Here is a 10,762-nt window from a genome sequence, read left to right as displayed (position 1 = left end):
CTATAAGCGATTTTACTTAATAGGTTAGCCATATGCATTCTATGCAATAGAAGGGAACAGCACTAATAAAATGTATACTGAACTCAGTAAAAGTAATTTATACAACTGGAGCTCACTTGATGATTAGAGGGCAAATTATAGGTTATATATGATGGTTTTATCTGTCCCTAAAAATTATTGTCACCACATTGCCCCCAATAATTAGAAGTGACCTACTGACTGGAGGCAGAGGTATGGATGGGATGACCTTTCAAAGTTGCCTTGAAATGATCATGATTAATTTCAAAGCAACATTTAGTAAATGATAGAATAAGCCACAGATTTGAGAGTTGAAACCATTTCATGTTGAAGTAATTGGGACATAGTTCTCTAAAAAAAGAAAATGAAACAAAAAACTCAGCATGCCTTTTTGTGAAATATATGATAGACAAATCAGCAATTAATTTTGTGACAACAGTATAGAGAGGAAATCAAAATCCTCAAATGAGTAAAGTAATGAGAATAAAACAAATCAGTCTTGCACAATTTATCTACATCTTCCTCCTTGGAAATTGAAGTACACCCTGGTAAGGCATAAGAAAGTAGAACAATATTCAACTGTAATTTCATCCACATAGCATCCTAGTGTACAAATTCATTTTTGGTCTTCAAGAATTTTGTATCATTTCTGTGAGAACTGATTAACAAAAGAACAAAATAATTTGAAATAGAAAATGGAATCAAAGCAGTTGGCAATAAGGCAGTGAGGATTGTTATAGTAAAAGTTTAGGAAAGAAAAAAAAAACTGCTAAGAGGAAAGTATTCCTGAGCTTTAGTTCTGCTTTGCGATGCTGAAAGAAACAGAGCTAGGAAGACAGAAATCAGCAATTGAGGAGTCGTGTAAGAAGAAAGACATTAAATCCTGAGTAAAGAAAAAGACACTGGAGAAAAGCTTTCTATGACGTTTAGTATCTACAATAAGATACATTTCGAAGCGTTTCCTTAATATAATCGTGAACTGAGTATCAGACATAAGCTTTTACAGATTGGTGAGCAGCATCACTAGTGTAACAATTATTATTAATTTAAAATGTAAAATGTGCCTGATACTGTCTTAATAATTTATAGAGCTATTATTTTATTTTAGCATCTCAAAACTACACATACTAATGCCTTTTGTATGTTTATACTTAACCTGAGATTCCAGAGTTTTTAAATAAAATACGTTTCATTGCTTCATAGAAATACACTGTAACACTCATATATTGATGATGGGAGTGCAAAATGGTATACCGTTTTTCTTGAAAAGAATTCAACAGTTTGGTAAGTAAAATTAAATTTATACTAACCATATGATCCAGACCTTCTGCTGTTAGATATTTACCCAAGAGAAATGAAATCATTTGCTTATGCAGAAACCTGTACATGAGTGTTTATAGTAGCTTTATTCATAATAACCCCACAGTGGGAACAACCCAGATGTCCATCCACTAGTAAATGGATAAACAAATTGTGACACAGCTCTACAATGGAATACTATTCAGCAATAAAAGAGGATCTACTACTTACACATGCGAAAATGTAAGTGAATCTCGAAAAAAAAGCATTATACAAGGTAAAAGAAACCAAATGCAAAAGGCAATAGACTCTATGAATTCATTTATATGTCATTCAAAAAAGCAAACTATAGGAACAGAAATCTGATCAGGAGTTTCCAGGGGTTTGGGGTGAGGAGAGGGAACTGACTAACAAAGGCACATAGGAAGTTTACTGGGATGATGGAAATGTCCTATATCTTAATTGTCATGGTGGATACAAAATAGTACACATTAGTCGGAACTCATTTAAGTATACACCTAAAGTAGATGAATTTAATTATAATATAATCAACTTGAATTTTTTTAAAAAGTGTTATATAAATAAGAATGCAAGAATTATCTATTATCTAACCACTCAGAGATATTTGCTTGCAAACTATTTTCCTAATCATTTTTGCCTTTTTTTTTTTTGGTTTATGTACATGCAGTAATTTTTCTAACAGAAGTGGGGCTATATATTATATTCTACAGTAATTCATAATTATTTTCAATTAAAAATGTATAGTGCATATCTGTGGTTTTAAGAAAGCATTTTCACAGCATGGTATTTTATAGATGTACTATAACTTATTTATTTAAATGATTATTATACTAAGCTGCTTCCAAGTTGTACAACCATAAGTGAATATTTTCATATATACAATCTTTATATGAACAATATGCAATCTTTTGGCAACTTTCTTGGAATAAATTCCTATATGTTAACTTTCAGAATACAGGTCTAGACATGTTAAAATTTTTGTTACAAAGTTGAAAATTATTTTCTAAGAAGGTTCTATAAAACAGGAATCCCCAATTCCCAGGCCACAGACTTGTACTGATCCATGGCCTGTTAGGAACCCAGTTGCATAGCAGGAGGTGAGCGGCCAGCCAGTGAGCATTACCACCTGAGCTCCACCACCAGTTAGATCAGAGAGGGCATTAGATTCTGATAGGAGCGCGAACCCTATTATGAACAGTGCGTGAGAGGGATCTAGGCAGCCTGCTCCCTTTGAAAATCTAATGCCTGATGATTTGAGGTAAAGCAGTTTTGTCCTGAAACCATCCCCCCAGTGCCACCCTGTTCATGGAAAAATGTCTTCCACAAAACTAGTTCTTAGTGCCATAAAGGCTGGGGACTGATGCTATTAAACTACATTCCTACCAACAATATCAAAAGCTGCTTATTTTTATGCTTCCCTTACAGAATATGATTATCATTTAAAATATCTTTGAAAGATAGCAAGTTCCTCAATCCCTCCCTACATTCATGAACAAAAATCTACTCATGTTAAAGGTCTAACTGAAATGCCTGAACAACTCACTCCTTATTCAACAGTAAATGCATTATTCATTTCATATCTGGATTAGATGTTTAATTTTTTTATAAATGTTTTCCTATGACCTGTTACTGATAGATTTAAATATTCAAATATGTTTCCCTCTTTCCTTGAAGTTTCGAGTCAGTTGCTCTTCAGATTCATTTTCCACTCTTTTCATGAGGACCTCCTTGAGCTTGATCACCTGGGCTCCCTACCTTCTGGCCTCCAGTTGGAATTGAAGAAGAGAAGAGGTCATTGTCCTGAGGGCTGGAAAGAGAGACTGGGGTAACTGATCTCCCACTTCCTCTATACCAGGCCATAGTTGAGGCAAAAGATACTTCCTACATCCTTTAGTATTATTCCCTTTGGGTAGCTTCTCTTCCAGAGCTACAGCTCTCCTTGCATTCTGCCTACTCTGTCCCCTTCAGGCATACCAGCTGTTAGTCACTGCTAGTCCCTGGGTCTTTTACCCCTTTCCACACTTTGGGGAAAAGTGTACTCATGAAAATTATCTTCATTTAATAATTTTATTTCTTTTTCCTGTTGGAACCCTATGTGATACAGAGATGAAGGACAGAGCAATAGCTAGAGCTTAAATAACAAATTCTATGCTAGGCCATAAACAAATAGGAGAGGATTTACTCAAAGAAATTATGTCAGATCAATAGTCAGGTTATATTTACTGTAGCCAAAGTCCTTGGAGGTATTTATGCAATAGTAAACACCTAAACGGAATCGTGAAAATTGACAGGAACTAAATCTAATAGGATACAGGTTGAATCCAATAGCATTTAGAAAAGAATGAAAGAGAATTATATACAATGATTGAATTGAAATAAAAAATTCTTAATAAATAGTTCTCTGTAGGAATGACAGATTTAGCAAACAAAAATACAGGATTCCCAGTCCAATTTGCATTTCAGATAAATGGTAGATAATATTTTAGTATGTTTATCTGAAATGCAAATTTAACTTGGCTCTCTGTGTTTTATCTGGCAAGCCCATTCTTGTGCATAATTTATTAACACAGTCTATCACTTTTCAAAATCTCTTATGATTTTCCTACTAACAATCAACAAGGTGCAAATGACATGGTGACAGATGAGGTCAAGTGGATCAAGAACTAGTGTACAGGAGACTAGTGGGTAGAAGGAACTGTAAAAGGGAGAGATTCACCCAAACAACGTTACCATGGGAGTGACCTGTTCATTGACGGAGAGAAAGAGAGAGAAAAAAGAGTGATTGTGTATACAAAGTCACTAATATGAATTCTGGGGTAAGTGCAGTCAGGGTGGTTTCAGAACAAATTTTTAACAAACAGGAAAATGTATGAAAGTTCAATATGTGACATGGAATTTAGATCAGAAAAACTAGACAATGAAAATTGTGGTTTGAGAACATAGATAAGTGTGAAATTAAAAATCTGTGTTTGTCAATACTGTGGGCACAAACAGAAGTAGTGGTAAACATAAAAGGCAGTCCAAAAAGAAATACAAATAATAGTTGCTTGGAAGTAGAGACAGCTGACTTGTGCTTCTAATATGGCCTTGAGTAAACCTCAATCTCCCCAGGCTCTATTAGTTTAAGTACAAGATGAATAGACAGTTAGGTAGACTTTATTTTAAATTGCAGCCTTAAAAACCTATGCTCCATAATCTAGGATTCCAAATAGAATTGAACCCACGAGAACAATGGGTGAAATTTTTTCAGACAGTAAAGCCATGCAATTGTATTAGAATCAGAAATAACTGGTGACATTGTTTGGATGTCTTACCTCTCCAAATCCCATGTTGACATTTGATCTCCAATGTTGAAGACAGGGGCCTAGTGGGAAGTGTTTGGGTCATGGGGGCAGATCCTTCATTAATGTCTTGGTGCTCTCTGCAAGGTAACAAGTGAGTTCTCACTCAGTTAGTTACTATGATATCTGATTGTTAAAAAAGACTCTGGGACCACTCTCCTGTCTCTCTTGTTTCCTCTTAAGCTATATGACACCCTTGCTCCCCTCTTCACCTTCCTCCATGAGTAAAACTTTCAAAGGTCTTACCAGAAGCTAAGCAGATACTGTTGCCATTCTTGTATAGCCTGTAGAACCACGTGCTAAATAAACCTCCTTTCTTTATAAATTACTCAGATTCGGGCATTCCTTTATACCAACACAAAATGGATTTATATAACATGGCTGGCTTGGACAACACTAAGTTAGAAAAAAAATATATGCTGATCCTGGGACGGGGGCCTCAGCTCTCTGCTCTTTGCTTCTTTTCTAAGTGCTCTCCCCAGTTTGGGCAGATCACCAATGTAAGGTTTTCCTTCCATTTGAATGAGACAGGCTTCCACCACTGCCCCAAACTGATAGTTGTGGCACAAATAGAGAGATAAACCAGATGAAGAAGTTCTATCAATTTTAACTATGTGGAAGGGAAAGACAAAACATTAACTTACAATTTAGTTGTTAAAACAGTAAAAAACTCATGATTAAAAACTTTGAAGACTAAAGGCTTTGCCCAATTAAAAGAAAAAGAGAAGGAGAACATCTCTGATCTCTCTCCCACCTCCTTTCTCATATGGCATTAGGTTTTGACACATATGCCTTCTCACTGTGTCCTTCCCCGTACACCTTCATGTTTTGACTCAGATTTAAGAGGTAGGAAGGGGACTTGAGTTAAACCTAAAACCAGGTATAAGCTAGGAAACATGGCTTAAAGAGGATTTCAGCAAATGTCCCAGCGGATTGTGAGAAGAGTTTCAACAAGGAAGAAGTGAAATTAAACCATAACAGAAATGCACTCCACTTTCTTTAAATAAGTAAAGGAATTACCTATTCCATAAAAAGGGAGGAGCAAGGCAAGTTGCAGATTGTGGCAATGACAAAAAATATGGAGCTATAACAGCCTGTTAAATGAAGTTTCCCATGAGAGACCAAGTAAAAAATATCTACTATATTCCAAAGTGATATATCACAGTGTAATGCAAAATTTTTAAAAATCCCCCCAAATTACAAAATCTTTCACTAACACCAATATTTCAAAAGGATCAGGAGTCAGAGATTGAGTGGAAGGAAGGATTTTAAAAATAAATTCACTGGCAAGAGCTTTTCTGTGAATCTCACCTTCCTCTAGAGTGAGGAGTGGGAGATTCCTCATTCTCACGATTATCCCAAGAAAGAGAATTCTAAGAAAACCTTCTGAGACCTTAAAATGCATCCTGTGATGTTTGGAGAATCGAGAGATCTGGTATTTGATTTATATAAAAATCTGAAGGACAAGAGATTGAACAAAGAAATCTATGGAGACAGAGAGGACTACATTTTTTAAAGTAATAAAATTCTAGAAAATAATAAGTTGAAAGGATATATGGATGATTTCCATGGACTAGACTTCAGCCACAAACCACAGAGAGAAAGTATGGGCTTATCTTTGATTCCATTAAAGGGGGGTCATTTAAATGTGTTAATTGACTTCAGCCGAAAAATACAAGACTTACTTCTAGATGCACACAGATTGCAGAAAGAGAAGGAAACTTCAAACCACAAGCGAGATTATCACCCTATCAAGGAAACCACATGTAAGAGATTCTTGAAATATGAGTGGAAGTCTCAGAAGAAGACAGCCCACAAAATATGACTCAACTTTAAATATCTGGTATGTCCAGAGAAAGGATAAACGAGCTCATGACAGTATCAGAAAAGTAGGAACGTTTATCTGGCCTTTTTCTGCTTTACATCTCTGCTCTCTAAATAGGGAAGGGTCAGATGTTAGAGAAAGATAAAGAGGAGTCTATGGGGAAAAAGGATAAGCCTACGAAACTCCATCCCTACCTATGTACTTCCCAAGTACTGAAGAACTACACAGAGGCAAGGACTGAGATATCTTCGATGTTAAATAAAATTTAGTTTTGAAGTAACAAAGCTCCCATTTTAATTGTTGAATTGAGAATGTTTTGCAGCTTGAAATAGGATTTGTTTTTTAAGCTTAGAGTAACTGTACAAGTCATGGAGCCCACTCAAGTTTTTATCTTGTAAAAGAGAAGAACTAGTTGTTCAGAGTACATTTCAAAGAACAATAGAAAACAAAAATAGAGTTGTCTTATAATTACATTTCATAAGTCCTCTTAATCAAACTACAAGTTGTTACCTCTAGAGCAAAATTACTCCTGAATAAGAAATGAAATTTGTGTTTTTATATTATGCTTGTATCAGTCAGGATTCTGGTACCTTTTGAGATAGCATACTCAAAAAGTTAATTGAAGAAGTGTAATGAATAAAGTACTTACACAACTTTGGGCAGGCAGCGTTAGGTAAAATGAAGAGGAATGGTTTTAATTTTTAAACCATTCCTCTTCATTTTACCTAACCCTGCCTGCCCCAAACTAGCAACTCTGTTGCTAGGTTTCTGCTAGCAACAGCAGAAAATTAAAGCCATCCCTAACTAAAAGGCATAATAGAAGGAAGGAGCTACTGGAAAGAGGACAGACATAGCATTTGTGAAGAGATATCATAGAGCTGTAGCTTCTATTGAAAGAGATGCAGCCAATTCACTACATACAATAGTTAATGGTACAACATTAAACACCTTCCCTCAGATGGTGGGAAAAAGTCAAGGATGTCTGTTCCATTCTGAGTATTTAAAATGATTAAGTTTGTACTAGCCAGTATAATTAGGCAAGAAAAATTTATTAAAACATAAAGATGAAAGGAAGAAGAAAATTCTTTATTTACAAATCATATCATTTTTCTATTTACAAAATGCTAAGGAATCTACAAAGCAACTATTCTGACTCCTAAGTAAATTTAGCAAGTTTGCAAAATAAAGTCAATTTACAAAATCAATTCACTTTCTGTGGGATAGTTGCAAATAATTTGAAAATAAGTTAAAAATCTATTCATATTAGCATCAAAAATCATGAACTACTTAGAAATAAAATTAATAAAAGTATTAAAATACCACTGCACTAAAAACGCACAGAATATCACTGAGATCGGTTGAAGAAGACCTGAATAAATTGATAGATACACAATATTCATCAGACTCAATTTCACTAAGATGAAATTAATAAAAGTATTAAAATACCACTGCACTAAAAACCACAGAATATCACTGAGATCGGTTGAAGAAGACCTGAATAAATTGATAGATACACAATATTCATCAGACTCAATTTCACTAAGATGTCAGTTCTTCCAAATTGTTCCATATCTTCAACTTAATACTAATTATAATCCCAGTAATCTGTTTCAAAATATAATTTTACAAGTTGATTTAAACATCTAATTAAAATGCTGAAGCCAAATTAACCAAAACAATCTTGAAGAATATCAGGATATATAGCAACTGCCTTTAAGACACTATGAAACAGCAGTGATCAAGAGAGCATGACATTAGGATAAAGTCAGACAAGCAGTTAGATAGAACAAAACAGAGTTCAGAAATAGATCCACATGTTTATGGTCAATTAATAAAAAAAAACTTGTCAAACATTTTATATAGTTTTAGATTTACAGAAATTTTTGAAGCTATTACAGAGAGAAATAGAAATTATACACCTTACACCCAGTTTATTATTAACATCTTACCTGGGATGCTACATTTGCCAGAATTAATTAACTAATATTGATGCATTTTATTAACAAACCATAATTATTTAGGTTTTCTTCATATTTCCCTAACATTCATGTTGTCTTCCAAGATTCCATATAGGATAATATGTTTAGGAACACAGATAAAAACTACATCAAACTTTCCTTTGAAACCGTGAAAACCAGAAGATAGCAGAGTGAAACTTAAAAGTAATGAAAGAAAATAATCACCAACATAGAAATAAATGTGTATCCAGTGAAATTTTTGTTCAACAATAGAAGTGAAAAGAAGACTCTCAGATAAAGAAAAATGGAGGAAATGTGTTCCCATAGGCCTGCCTTGCAAAAATATTGAAGGACGTTCGTTCACATGATCATGTCCTTTACAAGGGCCTAACAGTGCTGGTGGTAATTATCCTTAGCAAACTAACAGAGGAACAGAAAACCAAATACCGCATATCTTCACTTATAAGTAGGAACTAAATGATGAGAACACATGGACACATAGAGGGGAACGACACATACTAGAGCCTTTGGGAGGGTGGAGGTTGGAAGTAGCGAGATGATTAGGAAAAACCACTATAGGTAGTAGATTTAATACATGGGTGGTGAAATACTCTGTATATTAAGCCCGCATGGCACAAGTTTGCCTATGTAACATACCTGCATTTGTACCCCAAACTTAAAATAAAAGTTAAAAATAAGTTATTTTAAAAGAAGACAAAGAGATAAGTCAGAAATTTAGGAACTTGGATCTATATAAAGAAAGAAAGTGCATCTGAGAAGATTAAGTGCAGTCAAATAAAGTCTTCGCATTTCTGAATTGATCCAATACAACAGTATAGCCAAAGGAATAACTGCGACAATGTATCAGGTGATAGCAGTTGACAGGTATGTGATATGAAAGACAGCAATATTGTAAGGGACAGGGGCAAAACATTGGGAATATTCTGTTATAAAGTGGGGTTGCTGTCTATGAAGCACTATAACGTTATTTTAAAAGGGACTTGGATTAGTTGAAAGTGTATATCGAAAACTCTAGAACAATTTTTTTAAATTAAAATATATATATATATAATTGTTATTCAAGGAGAAGAGAGTAACAAAAGAAAGAGGAAAAGAAAAATTTACAAAAACAAAATTAAAAAAAAAGAAACAAGAGCAACAAATAGAAAACGGCTGCAAATTGCATGCTCACTCAAAGATTTGTATACGAAGGTTCACAGTAGTTTTACTGATAATAGTTAAAAACTGGAAACAACCAAGTGTACATAAGCAGGAGACGGGAATCCAAATCATAGTATATTCATAAAATAGAATACTAGCTAGCAGTCAAGAAGCACAACCTGCGAATACACTAACACATGCAACAACATGGATGAATCTCAAAACATTATTTGGATGGCAAAAAGATAGACACAAAAAAGTTCATACTTTATCGTTTCTTTGATATATTATTGTAAAACTAATAAAGCTAATCTACAGTATGAGAAAGTTATAAATCATTGACTTTTTAGAAGATTGTCTAGAAAGTAACATAATATTACTTCGATAAGAATGATGTAGAATGATACTATATCTTGATGGGACTGTATTACATGGAAATACGCAGATATTAAAACTTATGGGATAGTATGCTTAAGGTTTATGCAATTTACTTACATAAATTTACTTCAAGAGAGAAAATAGAACTTGAAAGAAATATTGCCTCTAGTTTGCAGGTTTCCAAAAAAGAAGAAAAAGAAGAATTTTATTGGCTCATGGAATTGAAAGTACCTTCCATAGATTTTATTTTAGGAAAGGATTTATATAGTAGTAAATACAATTCTATGAAAAATCTGGTTTCTCTCTTTCTACAGAATTCTCTACATTAGCTTCATTCTCAGATTCCTTGGGGTGTTCCACAGGAAACAGAAAGTTCTTTTTTTAAATCAAAATGAATGCCATAGCTTGAGATTTTGTATTTTTATTCCATTCTATCCAGAAGGAAAGGGAGCTCCTCTCAGAAGTAATCTTAGAAAACAGAAGTTTCTGTTGCATTAAAGTCCTGGGAAATACTACTTCACATCTCAACAGCTCTGATCTGTTATTACTATCTTTAGAGGTGGAAAGTAAGGTCAATAAATTAAATACAGAAACATAAGTAAGAATAAAAAGTCTTGGCAGTGTACAGTGGTGGCTTGCATCTGTAATCCCAGCACTTTGGGAGGCCAAGGCAGGAGAATTTGAGGCCAGAGGTTCAAGACCAACCTGGGCAATATAGCAACACTTGTGTTTCAACAACAACAAAATAGTTGACTGTGGTG

At 34.3% G+C, this 10,762-nt stretch overlaps 1 long non-coding RNA gene across 1 annotated transcript; it reads left to right on the top strand.

Moving 5' to 3' along the window:
* Positions 1–1,444: 1,444 nt before the first annotated feature.
* Positions 1,445–5,004, top strand: LOC144576663 (uncharacterized). Its single transcript, XR_013518952.1, has 2 exons — positions 1,445–1,560; positions 3,013–5,004. It is a non-coding gene; the product is annotated as an uncharacterized LOC144576663 (long non-coding RNA).
* Positions 5,005–10,762: the final 5,758 nt, after the last annotated feature.

The sequence above is a fragment of the Callithrix jacchus genome, chromosome 6 (genome assembly GCF_049354715.1).
Source record: "Callithrix jacchus isolate 240 chromosome 6, calJac240_pri, whole genome shotgun sequence".
NCBI classification, from domain to species: Eukaryota; Metazoa; Chordata; class Mammalia; order Primates; family Cebidae; genus Callithrix; species Callithrix jacchus.
The sequence above is the reverse complement of the archived record's forward strand: the minus strand, read 5'-3'. Positions and strand labels throughout refer to the sequence as shown.